The sequence below is a fragment of the Talpa occidentalis genome, unplaced genomic scaffold (genome assembly GCF_014898055.3).
Source record: "Talpa occidentalis isolate TD23 unplaced genomic scaffold, MPIMG_talOcc4v2.1 talOcc4.14, whole genome shotgun sequence".
In the NCBI taxonomy this organism is placed as follows: Eukaryota; Metazoa; Chordata; class Mammalia; order Eulipotyphla; family Talpidae; genus Talpa; species Talpa occidentalis.
Window position 1 is genome coordinate 83,054,048 of NW_023601433.1, and position 17,550 is coordinate 83,071,597.

The following is a 17,550-nucleotide window of genomic DNA, read 5'->3' on the forward strand; positions in this document are numbered from 1 at the left end:
AGAAGGAAAGTTACCTCCCTACCTTCAGTTATTTCCTGCCCCCCCTCCATTTCCGAAAGCCCCTTAGCACACATTGCCAATTCCAGAGGCACCACCCCACCCCCCGCCACCCCCAACCTGCAGGATCTGGGGGCTCCAGCCTCCTTACCCTCCCAGGGTGCTCACAAGAGCATCTGGCCCAGGACCCCGGGATCTGGCTGGCGGCATCTGTTTGCAATGTTTGACTCGGTAGTTTTATTTCTGCTCGGCGGTATAATATAAACTATCTTGTTACACGGCAGGCAGGCTGGGCGCGGAGCCGGGCCGTCTGCAATCCTGCAGCCGGAGCAGGCAGAGCTGAAATGAGCTGGTGGGCCAGGGCAAGCTGCTCTCTGGAAAGTTCTCCAGGCCTGAGCCTTTGCTGCCTGACCCCTGGGGCAGGTCCTGGCTGACCCTGGAATCTACGACACCCCTAACATGCACACTCACACCATGCACACGCACACCACAGACTCGCAAGCATGCACGCACACACACATGCACATAGCACTTCTTGCCCAGCTCTGGAGGCGGCCGCAGTGGATCAGAGCTATTTGTGCCAAGATGGGTGCTAGTTTAAAGTCTGAATTCTGGAGTCAGCCTGCCTGGGTGTAAATTCTTGCCATATAAGTTCAAGCAAATGCCTCTACCTCCCCAGGTCTCGGTTTCTTCACCTGTACAATGAGATTCCTGGGAATTCCGGACATGTCACGGGCCTGTCGTGAGCCTTCCAGGAGGCCAAGGCTGCAAAGCGCCCCGTGGCAGGGGAGGCATTTAGTAAACATGAACTGTTATTTCCAGCATTAGGGGGTTGACCAGCTGGCCATGGGAGGAAGCAACCCTCCCCCTGCTTGAAAGAAATGCATGCGTGCAAACACAAACACACACACACACACACACACACACATACACACACACACAGGATGCCAGGGCAAATCCAGACATGGACCCTGCTTCTCCATTCCCCCCGTGACTCCCTCCAGAGTAAAGATGAGGTCCCCAGCACGGGGTTGGAGACAGACAGGCTCCCAGGCCCAACTCCCAAAACAACAGGTATGGGGGAGCAAGTCTGAAACTTGATGGAGGGACGCAACCCCAAGTCCTCTGATTTCTCAGGTCAGTGGGAGGGCCTGGGAGGAGAAAGGCAGGAATCTATACTCTTGGAATCTATACTCAGGAATCTATACTCACCTGCACCGAGTTGGGTGCCATGGCCCTGACCTCAGCAGGGGACTGGACGTCCACTGGGTCACAGGCCCTATCTGTGGATGTCCCTGGGAGCAGAGGGGCCATCCCTGTGCCCTGGATCCTGAGGGACAGTGGCAATGCCCAGTGCCCAGGGCCATCCAGCCTCCCTCTGGGCAACCCTGTCCAGGTGGGCCCACCTCTAGGGGGAGACTGAGGCCTCTACACATGTTTTTCTATCTTCAAGGTCCAGCAGCAGTCAGCAAAGGGGTAGGTGCTCAACCAGCATGGAGTGCGAGTGTCCACGTGTGCGCACACCTGTGTGTCCGCTGCACTTGCACAAGGGTGTCCCCGTGTTCTTTGGCACCCAGTGTGTCTGTCAGAGCCCCAATCTGGACACAGGCAGTGGGGGCCATGCACCCCAGAGCAGGCAAGATGGAATTTGAAAGCTGAAGAAAATGGGGAACACTGGGGCGGGGAGGCCATTAAAAATCACTTATAGAGGGCCTCCCTGCTGGCTCAAGGGGTTAAGACACAGCACTATGAAGCAATCCACAGCCACTGCAGCACGAGTTCAATCCCCAGCCAAGGAGCTACCCACATGGCGCAGCAGACCTCTCCTGTCTTGCCCGCTGCTCCCCTCAGCAGTGTATTTCAGTAGCTCTGCCTGTCCTGCTCCCCACTCTGCCTCTGGTGAATCCTCTCACCCCCACACCTCTGGCCTGTACCCCAGTTCTTGTATGCATAAATAAATACATCTTTTTTAAAAAAACATAAAAACCACTTTGTTTGGAAACTAACCCATTTTGTGACCAAAGCCCGTTATGCTGGGACGAAGGCGCATCTGTCCCTCCACTTGGGGACCAACTGGGACGGCGAAGGTGGGTCCTCTGCCTGGGCACCCTGCAGCCCGAATGAAGTTACAGATTTGGTTTCTGTGCAGGGTGAACCACAGATCACAGTGGCTCGGAGCCCCCCATCTGCCTCCTGCCTCCCCCACCCTTATAATGTCATTCCGAGTCTTTATTTTCTCTCCTCTGCGGTCTCTCTCTCTCTCTCTTATCCTTCTCTCCCGTTTCTCCCTGTATCTCCACCCTCACCTGCTTCCATTTCTTTTCTGTGTTTGTCTCTGCACCTCACTCCACCTCCAGCGCTCAGGTCGGTCCCTCTTTGCTGAGAATTGGTTTTTCTGGATCTCCGGGTGCAGCCCCCTCCAGGCAGTCGCCCAAAGCCAGCTGGGGGCCTGCTCATTGTCACTCAGGGGTGCTGGTCCCCCTCTGGCCCCTTTGCCCTCTGGTCCCCCTCTGGCTCCCTCTCTCCCCTGCCCCACCCTGATTGGCCCTCCAGACCCTGCCGTCTCCCCCTTCCAAATTTCCAGCGCTCGCAAGCTGGGCCACCATCTCTCTAGCTCACAATGCAGAAAAATATACATCTTCCTGGGCAGGCACAGGATCGGAGTCAGAGTGGGCCGACCCCTCACAAGATCCCCGGGGCCAAAAGGAGGCACCCCCACAGCCACTTCTCCACCCCCCTTGGGGCTCAAAACTCCCTAGGCAGCCCACAGTGTCTGGTCAGGGCAAGGCACTGGAGGCTACCGGAGGCCTGGACCACATCCATGCCCCAGGAGTGGCCTTGGCCTAGCAGAGGCCCTCTGTGGTCAATAAAACAATGCCCGTGGCTCCACACAACCTCTGGGGGGTGGCAGTTTGCCCACTGCTGTCTGCCCCAGACCTCCAGCACCCATAGCCATGGATGTATTGACTAGCATCACAGCAGGTATCACCTGGGCACTAGCTTCCTCCTTGGCATCCTTTGCCCTCCTGTCTCCCAGGGTGGAGAAGGAAAGTCTGAAGTTCCTGCAGCGGAAGATGGTTTCTGTGGCCCTCCCCCACCCCAGAGTTCCCAGGAATGGAACTATCTCAATAAACCAGCCCCAAAGCATCCACGGGCTCATTTGCACAGCCACTGACCCCAAAACAGATGATGCTAGTTGTTGCAGGAACCAGCCCTCCTGGGACTCTGGCTTTGGGCGCTGAGATCACATAAAGGACGGGCCAGCTCAGTGGCACAGTCAGGGCGGGAGAGGGGCATTTTCTTCTCTGCCTCACCTCACACCTGTCCCCCCCTTCCTTCTGCTCTCAGCCCTCTGATTCTTTCTGTCTCCAGGCTGACTGAGCAGCTTGGGCAAATGTTCACCTTTTGGACTCCCAGGCTTTAAACTAGATATTGTGACACAGCTGGATCAGAGTAGTGGGAGAAAAGGTATAGTCCATAGCTAAGAACAGTGATGATACACTGGGGGTGGGCTAAATCGGGGTGCACAATGTAAAATTTACATTCAGATAGGCTGCTTATGCCATACACATGCAGACATCAGCATGCAAAGCTTCTGGGATACAGATATCCCCAGGTCAAGCTTAATCACCCCAATCAAGTCCTTTATTCTCCACCCCCCCACCTTAGGTTCAGTGGCCCCAAGAAAAAGAGGTGTCAGAGGAATCCCAGTGATGAGGTTATAACCCACTTATCATGTACAAGTGCATATCAGCCATCCCTGTGAGCCCGCCACTGTCACTCACCCCCAAGCTGTCTGGAGACCCTGACTCCACAAAACTTGGGGTGGGGACTGGTCCTGCTCAGCTCCAGTCCCTGCTCAGCACCAAATCTGTCTTTTGGCTGTGACCTCATGAATGTCTCAGAACATTGTGATCACCAAGAGCCTTAGCAAGTAAATCATCTCACCCCCTGTACCACCATCATTTTGCAGTTGGAGAAGTCGAGGCCCAGAGAGGTTAATCAGCTTGCACAAAGTCACACAGTAAGTTGAAGACAGCAGGAAAACCCAGTTCTATCTCAGGCTCTCTCGGGCCACTTCCCTGCTTCTTCCCAGGAACTCTGGAAGCACTCAGGCCTGGGAGGGAGATCTGAGCTTGAGTTCCACGTTTATTTCCCCTCCTGATTTGACATGGGACTCCATCTGGATGGTGGCTGGACCTACTATCCAGAGAGCCTCACATTCTCTTTTGCAGCTTGTGTCTGAGAAAATGAAACCCACTTCCACCGGCAAGTGTCAAATTTACAGGAATCAAGCTTGCTCTGAGGGCCTCTTCCCTCCTGGAGAGCTGGGTCCTCTTCCTTACTATGACTGGACTTCTCTGTGCCTTTCAAAGGAGTCATCAGAGATCCCTACCTATGGGGCTATCAACATTAGAAAAGAACTAGGTACCAGGCAAAGCATACAGTAAGTGCTCAATAAGTGCTGGCTGCTATCACTTTTATTCTTATTATCCACACCTGATCTGTTTCCCTGTCTTGCATCTCAACACCTGCCATCCCAGCCTGGCCTCGCTCTTCTCTGCCCTTGGACAAAGAGGAGGTAGGGTTGGAGGTGGAGGGTGAACAGCCCTCAGCTTTCACACTGATGCCCCTGGCCAGCTGCCCAGGCCCAAGGCTATGCACCCCTGTGGTGTCCGCCTTTGAAATCACCGCCTTATGTAACCCCTCATTCCCACCTTCATTCGTTTGTCTCCAGAATGACCTCTGGGAGGAAAATGAAGTCCAGGGTCAGTGACCATCATGTGACTCAGGAGAGAGCTGGGGAAGTTCTCTCAGGGGCACAGACACCACGGCTGCGTGTGCTGGTACCTGGCTGTGCAAATCCCCACTCTTCTGCGCTGTGCAACTTCGGGCAGGCGGCAACTTCTCTGAGTCTTGACTGTCCAGTGGAAAGTAGGTTAGGATCTCATTTGATGAGAAATATTTGTGAGAAATAAATGAGATGGTTTAGAACAGTGCTTGGCACATAGTAGGTGCCTAGTAAAGGGTAGTTGTGGGTATTTAATACTCTTCTGCTAAGCTGTAATAACGGTGAGGATGGTGTTCAGAGCATTAACTCAGAATTGGATTTGAACCCCAACTGAGGGGGCCTCCCTGGCGGCCTAGCAGGCACGTCTCAGCACTATCACTGCCAGAGTTCCAGCCCACTCTGTCGCTGATGAATCCTCTCACCTCTGAACACACCCCAGTTCTTTTTATTAAGTTTATTTATTTATGCATACAAGAACTGAGCACAGGCCAGAGGTGCAGGGGTGAGAGGATTCACCAGAGACAGAGCAGGGAACAGAACAGGCAGACTGACTGAAATACACTGCTGAGGGGAGCAGCGGGCGAGACAGGAGAGGTCTGCTGTGCTATGTGGGTAGTTCCCTGGCCGGGTATCGAGCTTGTGCTGCAGTGGCTGCGGGTAGCTTCGTGGTTTGTGTCTTAACCCCTTGCGCCACCAAGGAGGCCCAACACCAGTTCTTCTACGCAAAAAAAAAAAAAAAAAAAAAAAAAAAATTAATAATAATAATAATAGTAATAAAAAGAACCCCAACTGAGACACTGACCTCAATTTCCCTCATCCATAGCCGGGGGTAACACCTCCTAGCTGGAAACAGAATGAAGTTGAACAAGGCAATCAGTTGCAAGAACCGTGTTGAACATTCCTAATGTTTCTGCCTTTATCTTGTGTGTGTGTGTGTGTGTGTGTGTGCGCGCGCACACACACACACACCTCAGATCCCCACGGAGAGGGGCCTTGGGGGGCTCCTTGTTCGCGCACAGGCCCCCGTCCCCCGGAACTCCCCGCATAACCGCCTCCGCCTCTCCGCGCGGGTCTAGACGAGATTCGTGGGGACAGGAGGAAGAATGTTTGCGCAGCCTTCAAACGACTTGGCAGGGAACAAGAGGGAAAAGGCCGCTCCGGGGAGAGTTCAAATTGAAATTACACGGAGGGAAGAACGTGCAGATCGGCTCTGAAACTCATAAAAAAAAGCGAGGTGACTGAGAAGAACAAACACGCCTCCAGAAGGAAAATGGAAAAGTTCGTAAACCTGCTCTTCAAAGCCCGGCCGGGGGAGGGCGAGGGAGGGGTGACCCAGGGCCAGGCCACCGCCCCCAGCCCCCCTCGGGGCTGCTCCCCTTCGGGGTCTGCAGGCGGCAAAGCGGCCCGACCCCAGTCTCCCCAACCCGACAGGAGCGCGTGGTCCCTTCTCTCCCCTCCTCCGACCAGTCCCTTCCCAGCTCCTCAGGGCACAGGACAGGGCTGCGGAGCGTGGCCCCCACTCCAATTGTGGCAGGGTCGGGTGGGGATGGAGGGGGGCTTGGGAAGGTGTTTGCCAGCGGGGTGTCTTGCAGGCGGGACTCGGCCCTAGCCCTGAAAGGCCGGCAGGGCCACCCCTGGCTCTGTGGCTTCTTCCTCCAGCGCGGGGAGAGTTTGGGTCTCGCTCCAAGAACTCGTGGAAAGCTACCGCGCTCCAGGCCGCATCAGGACCCTCCCTCTCCAGCCCCCCTCCTACTCCCCCATTCTCCCTCCATCGCTATTTCCCTCCACCTGGAAGACTGAGGTCAACTCAACCCCACCGAGGGGCTCTGTGCGCCTCTGCCGGGAAAACCCTGCGCACCTGGGAGCGCGCGAGGCAGCGGCTCCCCCCCGCCCCACCCCGCGCCAGGGCCCCCGAGCAGCCTCCTCTGGGATCCATGGGCTTCACAGACACCCGGTTTCTGCAGGTGTTTCCCGGACGCTTTAGAGAACAGCCTAGACATGAACCCCGCGCACGTGGAGCCTTCTCCAAAAAGCCCAACCTGCCAGCCCCGAGTCCCCGCGACCCCGCGGCTGCGCCCCAGCAGAATTGGGCCCTCCTGTGCAGGGGGTTGTTATAGAACCACAGGCCGGAGCACGGCAGGGAGTTCGTCCTGCTCTGGACTCTGTGGCTTCGTAGCCTCTTTAGCCTCTGATTACTCGAGATCATGGACACTGGGGCGCCCAAAGTTTAGGGTGACAGAAAGTTCCAGATTTACATCTTTAAAATCTGGGTGGAGCCCCCTGGTCCACCGGCTGAGAAATTCAGCCTCTGCCCCAGGATGCCCTGTTGGGAAGGGGCTGGTGAATCCCCATGCCCTCCTCACCTGCTCAAGGCCCCTGTCCCAGATTCAACATGTCCCCCTCCCTCGGCCCCTCCCCACTGAGCAAGGGCTGGTCAAAGCCTCACTCGCAGCAAGGGGCTTCAGACTACAAGGTCCCGCCCCACAGTCTGCGCTGTGTCCTTCCACCAGTTGTTCTGAACTTGGACAAGCAGTGGGAAGACCTGGAGGGCTTGTTAAAAGCAGATTTGCCAGCGCTCACCCTCAGCTCCTGAAGCAGTCGGTCTGTCTTGAGGCCAGAGAATTTGCATTTCTAACAGGCTGGGGGTCTGCTGGTTCTGGGATACATTTTGAGCAGCGCAGCTTAGCAGCGGTGCTAAATCCTTCTGTTCCTAACACCCAAGCCAGAGCCGGGTGCCTCTTCGCAGACCAAAGCCCCTGGAGGCGAGGGTGCCAGTCTTCCTCATAATCCCCAGCCCTACCACGAGGCTCAGAAATGCAAATACCTCAAGACTGTTTGGGCTTAGTCGTGAATGCCAAAGATACCACCATTTCCAAATGTTTCAGGTGCATCTGGGGCTCTTCTGGATGCAGTAGGAGCAGCGGTCCATTCGCAACATTCGCAACACGCCCCAGCCTGGAATGGCAAGACAATACCCCCATTTTCCTGATGCCAACGTGCAGCCTCTGAAAGGGATTGCCAGGTGCTGAGATAAAAAGAGAAGACACTCAGGTAAAGTCTTCCTAGCAGAAGCCAAGGTCTGCCCCAGCCTCAGCAACCACAGGGGCAAAGCACCTTGAAGGGACAGGCAGGCAAGACGTGGCTCTCCAGGCAGGAGAGGGTAGAAATGGGGTGGCATAACCAGCAAGGGAAGACCCGCACTTCCAGTGTCCCTGTACCCCAGAAAGTGCACCCCTCAAACTCCACATGCCCGCCTCATGGCACAGTGCCCAGCACCTCCATGTGCCTGAGCTGGGAGGGCCAGCACTGCTGCTGCTCCTTCTGAATGTTCTAGAAGCCTGCACCAGTACTCAGGGGTCTCAGACTCCTGGAGAGTCTGGAATTTAGGGTCATGAGGGGTGGGTGGCCAGGGGATGGGGGTCTTGCCTCACCTGGCAGAAAACTCACCCAAGGGGACAAGGCTGAGGGAGGGAGGGGCCAAGGGCATCCCCATCCCTCACCCTCCAGGTAATTGTGGGGCCCCCGGCTCCAGTGTTCACACCCCAGAGTCCTCCACACGGCTAGGTGTTCCTGGGCCACGTCGTAAAAAGATTTACAAGACTGCGTTAAACTGGCAGTAAAAACAATTAAGTTTAATGGCACCTTGTGTGGGTGGGTCGAGGGGAGGGCCGTGCTGCCTCCTCTCCTGACCCGGAAGCCAGGTGAGAGGGGGACCTGGCAGCCCTCTGGGCTCCGGGGTTCAAGGTTAAAGGGTCAGGAGGGCTGGACATGGGGGCCAGAAAAGAGTTCAAGTCCCACTTGCCAATGGCAGCTGAGAGGTCCCGAATGAACAACCTCTCTGCCAGCCTGAGCCCAGCGTTCTCATCTATAAATAGGATCGATGAAGTGGGAATTGGTTTAAAAAAAAAAAAAAACCTGCCTTCTTGGGGCCATGAGGACTGCAAGGGAGAGCTCCTCGGGTGTGCCTCCCCCGCGCCTGGCAGGGATCTGCGTTTCTTTAGCAAGTGTGTGTTTAATAAATATTCCTTTCTGGAGGACCAGCCTCCCCAGGTATAAAATCCAGTGGAAGGATTGGGCTCCTGCCGCCCCCTATTCAGATTCCTGCCTCCGCCAGCACCACTTATCGAGGTTTCCTGCTAAAATTGACCTGCTTGTCCAGCCAGTGACCCCGGAAGCGACCCCATGCTCGAGCTGCCTGCAGCCCCAGGCTTTGAAAGTGACCTGGATTTCTGGAGAACTGGCAAGGAAATGAGAGTGGCTGAGGGGTGAGGGGGGTGGCTGGAGGCAGGGTCTCTGCCTCCCAGGTGCCCTGCTTCAGTCCGGAAAGCCCTAATTCTGCAGGTCTCCCTGGCCTGGAGACAATTAACCATCCGCTCCAGGAGACTTCTGTCTGTCTGTGTCTGTGTGTGGCCCTCTTGGCCAACCAGGACACGAGATGTCCCTGCCTGGGGATGACGCAGGGCAGGAAACCACCCCTCAGCCCTTTGCTCTGCTTGGGCATTAGGGGAGGGAACTGGAAGAGAAAAACAGCCTCACCCCTTCATTCTCCCCTCCCAGGGACCAGCTCTGCACCCTCAAGAGAGGCTGGCCCTGCCTGAGACCCACACCCCTTGCTAGGACGTCTCAGGTCTCGGCCAGTCACAGAACACGCTCAGCCCTGGCATGAAACCACATCATCATCAGGCTGAAGAATTCCATGCGCCATCAGCACATGATCCCAACCCTTACCATCACTGGCGCTGCCACCAACTAGCTGAGCTTGGTGACTTAATTCTCCAGGTCTCAGTTTCCTCATCTATAAAATGGGGGTAATGATAGCCCCCATTGCACAGGATCGCTGCAGATCAAGTGAGTGAATTCAGGCTCATAACAGCACCTGGGACACAATGAGTCCTGCTATTATTTCATAGCCAGGGAAATGTACTTAGGCCCATGATGTAGACTTCTGGCCGGAAAGGCTAGAGGCTGACCTGAAACTGTCAGCTTCTCCATCTGGAGCGCTCTCTAGTCAAGTGTTACCCTCTATCTCATGGGTTTCCTGCTGTGCTTGGCTTCTCATTTTCCTTGCCAGTAAAGGCCTTGTTCTTCTCGTGGGAATCCATTCCCCTTGCTATGGTCTCCTTAGGAAACAGCCAATGTCAGAACTGTTCAACAGGGAGAAAAGGGAATAGGGGGGCAAGTTTTAGAGATTTCCTTGTCATTAAAAAAGCCCAAAAGTAGGGCAGGAGAAGGATCAAAACAGGGGAGAGAAGGGCACAAGGGACTATGGTGACAGTGCAGGGGTGAATGGGTGGTGGGAATTTCATGGGGAATACACCCGAGAGGAGAAAGCATGCATTGTTTAAAAAAAAAAAAAAAGGAAAAATGATGTAAAATATATAATAAATAAATAGCCCAAAAGGAAGAAAATATCCCTTTTTTCCTGCTACATTTTGTTGTATCAGGATGTGATGACTGGAGCTGCAGCAGCCATATTGTGACTGTGAGGAAAGGTAACCTAAGAATTGTTTGGATGTGCTGGGGCTGGGGGAAGGAAAAGACAGAATGAACCAGTATCACAGATGACTTTTTTTGAGTCATGATCTTAAATAACTCTCCTTCCTTCTGAACTCTTTATATGGGGAAAATTGTCTATAACTTGAAGTCATTGATTTAGCATTTACTCCTTGCTTCCAAAAATTTTTTAAATTATAATGAATATACCTGTTCTGTCCCACAGAGTGACCTTGACTGGAACACCCTGGGGCAGTCTCTTCAATAAATATCTTTGGTAGGGTTTGTGGGAGTGGAGGGGGCTTTCCTTCAGAAGTTTTCTAGCTCTTCCCCCACTGGAAAGATTTTATCCTTGGATTCTATTCCAGCAAGTGATGCTGCCTGACTCCAAGCCTAGGTCAGAAGAGAACTTTCAGCTTTCATGTGATTCTCTTTCATGTGATTCTACTTGTTCTCCAATGTTGATCTCCTTGGAACCCAGCTGCCATGATGTGAGGAAGCTCCAGCTGAAGGCAGAGTGTGTGGGATGTTGTTCTAATCAGCTGTCCCGGCTCTGCTGAGCCTTTGAGTCATCCAGATCCAGTGCCTGACATGGGAGTGAACCAGCCTCCAAACCCCAACTGTCCCCACTCACTCCAGGCCATTCAAATCTTCTAAAAGGAGGCCTCAGAGACAGAACAGACACAGGCCACCCCTGCTGTTGCCCTGTTCATAGTCCTGGCCCATGGGATTCGTGAACATAGTATCCTACTTGTCTTTAGGTCTCTAAGTTTGCAGCTGCTTGTTAGGGGCAACAGACTGACTGTTCTGAGCTTCAGTTTCCCTGTCTGCACAATGTGGATAGACCATACACCCAGCAAGTGATGCCACTTGAGCAAACATGCTCATGCCAGCAGCAGATGACCAGGCACTCAGATCCACTGGACTCGAGGCCGGAGTGGGGATGCTCCGGGCAGCCTGAAATTCTCAGAGACCAGATCACTTGCTCCTTCCAGCCACACCTTGAGAAAGTCCAACCCACGCTCCATCTGGATCTCATGTCCAGAAGGAGCCCCACATGACACACTCCCTGCCACTATCAACTCCCCCTTCCATTCCAATCAAAGAATTAATTTCCAGAAAGCAAGACTGCCAACAGCAGAAATAAATCACAACCCAGCAGGAGATGAACATTATCCAAAGAGAAACAATTTAGCAAAAATCACCCCCCCCTTTCCTTACCCCTTCCAAACCAATAACAATTCAATTATTCGGCTGCCACTATAAATGATGAAGCAGCCACACAGTATCCCTGGGTGGGAAGGGGGAAGCTTTGGCCAAGGAGATGAAAACCAGCCAGGAGGAAAAACTGAGAAGCACAAAAGGGAAGCAAAGGGAGGTGCCCCCCAAGCTGAGGAAGGGGGGGGGCGGGGTTGAAGATGAAGGGGGGAATCCCAGCCAGCCTTCTCCTTGTCTCTGGCATTACACTTGTGCTTCCAGCCAGGATTGCATGTGGCCTTCGGGAAAACCCTCTGACATGGAGCTGAGGGGGCGTGTGGAGGTGAGGGGCTCCATCCCCGCTGAGCAGACACAGGAAGCAGCGCTCAGACAAGTGTGGGGTGTGATGGTAAGAGCCCCGAACTGCAGGGAGAGGAGTCGACATGTTCCTTTCTTCCCCGTCTAGGTTGAAAAGCCCACTTGCCCTTAAACCTCAGCTTTAGAGTTCAGCTCCTCAAACAGACCTTCCAAATTGGCTCAAGTCTTTCTTCTGACAACTATTTACTGAGCCACCCCAGGGGCAGGCGTCCAGCAGCTCCTCCTGACCACTTCTTCCCACATCTGCCTTTGCCACTGAGGTGGCACAAAATCCACAAAGCTGGCCCCCCAGCTTGCATTTTAATGTAAAGAGAAATACAATTTTTAAAAAATTAAACTCCTAAGAAAGGAAATTAAATGACTCATTAAAAGGCGAGAAGCACTCTGATGAGGAGCAAGAGGGAGGCAGGCAGGGTGGGGGGCTGCCTAGCAGTCTCCGTGTGCAGGGATCCAGGCCTGGAGGATGTGCGGGAACCACTCACACAGCCCCTGGAGGAAGCGGGTCAGAGGGCAGAGGTGGAAACATGCCTGCGGGTTCCTGGACTAGTGGGAAGGCCAGTGTGGCGGAAGCGCAGGGAGCGAGGCGGGAGAGGTGCAGACAAGGAGGTCAGAGGGCACAAGACCCCATCAGACCAGTGCTCGGACACTGGTACTCAATCTAAATGAGGTGGGAGCCATGGGTGGGGAGCAGGCGGATACCATCTTGCTCGGGCTGTCAGGGGGGCCCTGCGCTGCTGTTCAGAACGGCAGGTGTTGGGGACGCCAGCTCAGAGGTGACTGCCGCAGCCCCGGGTGAGGATAACAGCGACTTAAACCACAGTGGCCAAGGCAGATGTGGGAAGAAGTGGCCAGACAAAGAATAGCTGATGGAACCTACCCCTGACAGCTGTTCAGTAAATTGTTGTCAGAAGAAAGACTTGAGGGCCTCTCCAGTGGCGCAGCTGTTGAGCGCTGGGCTGTGAAGCTGCTAGCAGCCTCTGCAGCACCGGTTCGATCCCCGGCCACCGGCGAGGGTCCCACATGGCGCGCAGACCTCTCCTGCTGCCTGCTGCTCCCCTCAGCAGTGTACTTCGTCAGTGTGCCTGCTCTGCTCCCCGCTCTGGCTCTGGTTGATTCTCTCACCCTCCCGCGCTTCTGACTGTACCCAGTGCTTGTATAAATAAATAAATAAATCTTTAAAAAAAAGAAGAAGAAGAAAGACTTGAGCGTTTTGGGAGGTCTGTTTCAGAAGATGAGCTCTAAGGCTGAGGTTTAAGGGACAGGGAAGAGACAAAGAGGGCACCGGGGTGGTGCTCCTGGTATCCGTCCCATGTGCTTTCTGGTTCACACAGCACACTCTGGTGAAGACACCCAAGCAAGCCCAGAGAGATCCCAGAGAGGACACGGAAGCCTCCGGCCACACCAACACCCTTGAGAACCCTGCCATCTTGCAATGGCCTGGACCTCCAGCCTAGTCAAGCCTGTAGCTGCCTGCCAGCAGCCCCACCCCATGGCGGCTGCACCTCATGGGACATGGAGCCCGATCTGTGCAGCTAAGCTGCCCCCCCCACTGCCCCCAGTGACTGACCCACAGGACTGTGTGAGATAAGAAAGGGTTATTGTGGCTATGGTGGTACCCCAGAGCCTTGTATTTGGGATAACTGGTTACGCAGCAGGAGCTGACTGATACAAGGCCAGCATTAAAACACCAGCGTGGCTAACACAGTCACCTGTGGGAAAGAGAAGCAGATAAGTCAGACTAAGGACTTGGGAAAGGCCATTTGGAAAACGCTGCAGGTCCCGGCAGGTCGTGGGTTTTGGATTGTCCTTGAAGTGGACTGGGAAGGTAGCAAGGAGGTTTGTATAGGGAAAAAGGGAAAAGTCATGCCTGGACTTTTCGGTCTCCAGATTTCTAGGGGGTGGGGGTCGTGAGAATGGATGGAAGAAAGGGAGAGACCAGGAAACCACAAGGAAGCCACGACTGTCTCCAGCGGAGTGACGGGGTGGCTGTGACGCTGGAGAGCAGAGGTGTGGAGGGGACAGTCTGAAGGAAAGTGGGATTTAGGGTTGGGTTGGGATTCCAGTGTAATGGCAGGAGAGCGGGAGGAGCCAGGATTGGGGCCGGGCTGTGCATGGAATGTGGTCTTCTTTGAAAGTCTCCAAAGGGAAGAACTTAGGTTTTACTCTGGATATCTGAAATCTCATGTGGAGCAGATAGTGGGCAGTTGACTTAATTTCAAAGCTCAGGAGATGAGTCAGGAAAGGTGAATTCAGCAACAGCTGTCCTTAGAAATTGTACAACTGCAGGGAGCATCTACTATGGACACAAAGAACAGAAGAGTGAGCAGATCAGGAAAGGCCACTGTTGGGAAATCTAGGAGGACAATGAGCCTGTGATGGCAATGAGCCCAGAGTGAAGAATCCAAGGTGACCAATCACAGGGCTGGAAGGTGCCCCCTCGGCTCCAAGCATGTCGTGGAGACCCCAGATATCCATGTCAGAGGCTGGATGGGACCAGGGACGAAGTTCCAGAATGTGGAGGAGGGAAGGAGACTAAGGCAGTAAAGACAGCGTGTCCAGAAAACTTAAGAAATGCCAGCCTGAAGAGGAGCAAAATAACAAGGTGCTAGCGAAAAGGGGGTGTGGGCAGACAGGAAATAATTCATATGTTATTTTGTTTTCTTTTAGACTGGAGATACTCAAAGGCATCTGAGGCCGTGGGGAGGAAGACAGACTCACAAGTTTACATAGGGTATGATTCCATTTATGATGTTACGGTAACTTCTGGGGGTTGGGGGGAAGTCCAAGGTAGGTAGAAACTGACTTAAATGAAGCCCTAGGGAATTTGGGGAACTGGCAGAAATGTTCCAGATCTTGACCCAAGCAGTGGAGACCTGACTACGTGCTTTGGTCAGACTCATCAAGTTGTACACTAAGAAAACTAAATTTTATGATCCATAAATTATTCTTCAAAAAGGAACATTCTAGAACTATGACAACACATTTGCATATCCAGGAAAGTGATACTACAGAGAGGAAGAAATGAGCTCTGCCTCAGAGAAGGGTTGAGCCCAGTTCCACCTCTAACTGACCCAGTGACCTTGAGCCAGTGACCTTCTCTGGGCCTCAGTCTCCTCATCTGTGAAATGGGTGGATGCACCGCCAGGGTGCCCGGTGCTCTGAAATCTCAGCTCCTCCATCTGTCCCCCACCTGCAAAGTCCCACCAGGTACCCCTAAATCCTAGGGCTTGTATGGGAGTCCTAGCCACACAACACGACGGAGCAATGCCTGAGGTCCCCCGTAACCTTCACGCCACTGAGCTCCAGGCCACTGAGCCCACCACTGAGCCCAGTCTTCCCCATCACTGTCTTCATCCTCCCCGTCAGGCGAGGAGCCCAGTAATCACTGTCACCACGCCGACCGCAGAGCCCGAGCACTCAGATTCCTGTGATGTCACAAGGCAGGTCTCAGCTGTCACTTCAGCCCCGAGGAAAGAGGCTGCAGATATGGAGGTTACCCAAGAGACAGCAAGAACGGGAGGAAGCCCTGGTCTGAGATACGCAAGTCTACGAGCTGGAGCCCACGGATCCTCATGCTGAGGTCCCCGCCAGACTCATCAGTCTGGCCAAGGGCCGCAGAGTGGCCAAGAGCACAGGGCTCAACAGCCAGCTCGGCCACCGACTAGCATGGATGACTCCAGGGAAATGACATGAGCTCCCACGGCCTCACTTTCCCCGTCTGTAAAATGGGCTCATGACCACGCCTCCCTTATAAGGTTGCCCTCGGAGTGGAGATGTTCATACCTATAAGACAGGTAGACCAGGCGGCCACGGCTACGCAAGCAGGAGCTGGCCTGCTTGGGAGGCAGCTTCCTGGGGGTCGAGGGAAGGAAGAAAGGAACAGGAGGGTGGACCCAGACTGAACACTTGTGTGTGAGAGCGGAGGAGAGAAAGGTTGTGTGGGGCAGCAGAGAGAGCCCGCTGTAAACCCGACAGAGGTCCCTGCGGGGCCTCTCCCTGCGCCCAGGCCACTGTTCTGGCGCACTTGCCGCCGGGGCTCAGGCAGCGACACTGTGACCCCCCGGTAGATGCCTGTCCTGTGTCCTCCACAGGGAACCCGGACTGACTGGGAAGGAGCTGCCGTATTTAGTACGTCGAAACCTTACAAACTTCTAAGTTGCATCTCAGCTATTTCATAAGGTTCAGTGTTATATCATTTTTGGAACCAAAAAAAGTAGAATTCAAACGATGCTCGTCACGAGCTGACTGCGTTCCCAGCAAACTGAGCTCCCAAGTCACATCCCAGCTCCCAAGTCCCGCAGCTGGTGAACAGTCATGTCGGCTACTTGAGCGAACAAGCACTATCTTGAAATGAATACATGAAGAAGAAGGACGCTGTTTCCAAAAGATGGTTTCAGACCAAGGAGGAGTCCCAGGGCCGCGTCCTCTGCCCGGCACCCCGGGTCGGCTCCCTCTGGCGCCCACTCCTGACGCCTCCTGTCACGCCACCCCTTGCAGCAGTGACGTGGGGTCCTGGCCCGTGTCCCGGGGGTGAGGACATGGACCCCTCTGTGGTCCACAGAGCGTGCTGTGGCGACTGTCAGGCCAGACAAGTTCAAATCCAGAGAGCAGGTCCTGACCTCCCTCGCCTGGCCTTCCTTCCGGGCCCATGGGAGGCAGCCAGGGCAGGGGCACTGGGCATGGCCAGGCTTGGCCCTACCATTCCGTGGGTGGGTGGCCTTGGACAGTGACCTCTCAGAGCCTCCACTTCACCAGCAATGCAGGGCGTGGACACCTGCCTCCTGGGCTCTGTGGATGAGAGAGAGGCCCTCACAGAGGACACATCCCGCGACTTTTTGTTTTGTGGATTTCCAACCTGGTGAAAGCATCTCCATCCAGCCGGCTCTTCTTGCTGCTTTCTCAGATGCACAGGGTCTTCCCCCATGACAGAAGGAGAAGAAGGGGAGCAGGACATGGCTGAAAGGATGCAGCAGCGCTCCCCACACTATCTCCCAAAACCCCTCTGCATCACAGAGGAGACACAGACCCAGAGCAGCCACATCCCAGCTCCCAAGTCACGGAGCTGGCGAACAGTCGAGTCGACTACTTGAGCGAACAAACACTACCTCGAAAACCAGACTGCCCAGGGAAGGGGCCGGGAGTGGACAGGAGACACACGTCACATTCCTCTCCAAGTGCGACAGGGCGCACTCGAGACTATCTGGGCGCTGACAGGCGGGGAGTGTTAGGTGCAGGGCCGGGCTTGGTGAACCCGCCACGGTTCCAGGAAACTCCCAGTGCATCTACTGAGAGGCACCCAGTGTCTCCTTCCTTTGAAGAAAACAGTCTCAAGGTCACTGGATGCGTTCCCAGCCAGAGGCTCAGAGGACAGGGGACAGGCCAGGGGGTTAAGCGCCTTTTGTTTTCCACCCCCACTGCACCCAGACCCCACCTTTCCTGCCCGGCGCTGGGGGGAGGGAGGGGGCCACCTCTGCTGCCCATCCCAGCCCCTAGCCCTCTGGCTCCTGCTTGGGCTCCATGTGGGAGGCCCTGGCGCAGAGGAGGGGGCAGGCGTGGGAGGTCACGTCAGGGCATCTATTCCCTGCCTCTCCTGCAAGTCACCCTCCGTGACTGGCCTGACATTGGGCGGCCCATCTGCATGGTCCCTGTACTCACAGGCTCCACGCACCCCGCTCCAGACCCCTGCCGTCCTG

The 17,550-nt window shown here is 54.7% G+C and overlaps 1 long non-coding RNA gene across 1 annotated transcript; it reads left to right on the forward strand.

Annotated features, from left to right (window-relative positions):
* The first annotated feature begins 13,649 nt into the window (after positions 1 to 13,649).
* On the forward strand, positions 13,650 to 16,391 carry LOC129145842 (uncharacterized). The gene is made up of 3 exons (XR_008551940.1): positions 13,650 to 13,693; positions 14,525 to 14,588; positions 15,949 to 16,391. It is a non-coding gene; the product is annotated as an uncharacterized LOC129145842 (long non-coding RNA).
* Positions 16,392 to 17,550: the final 1,159 nt, after the last annotated feature.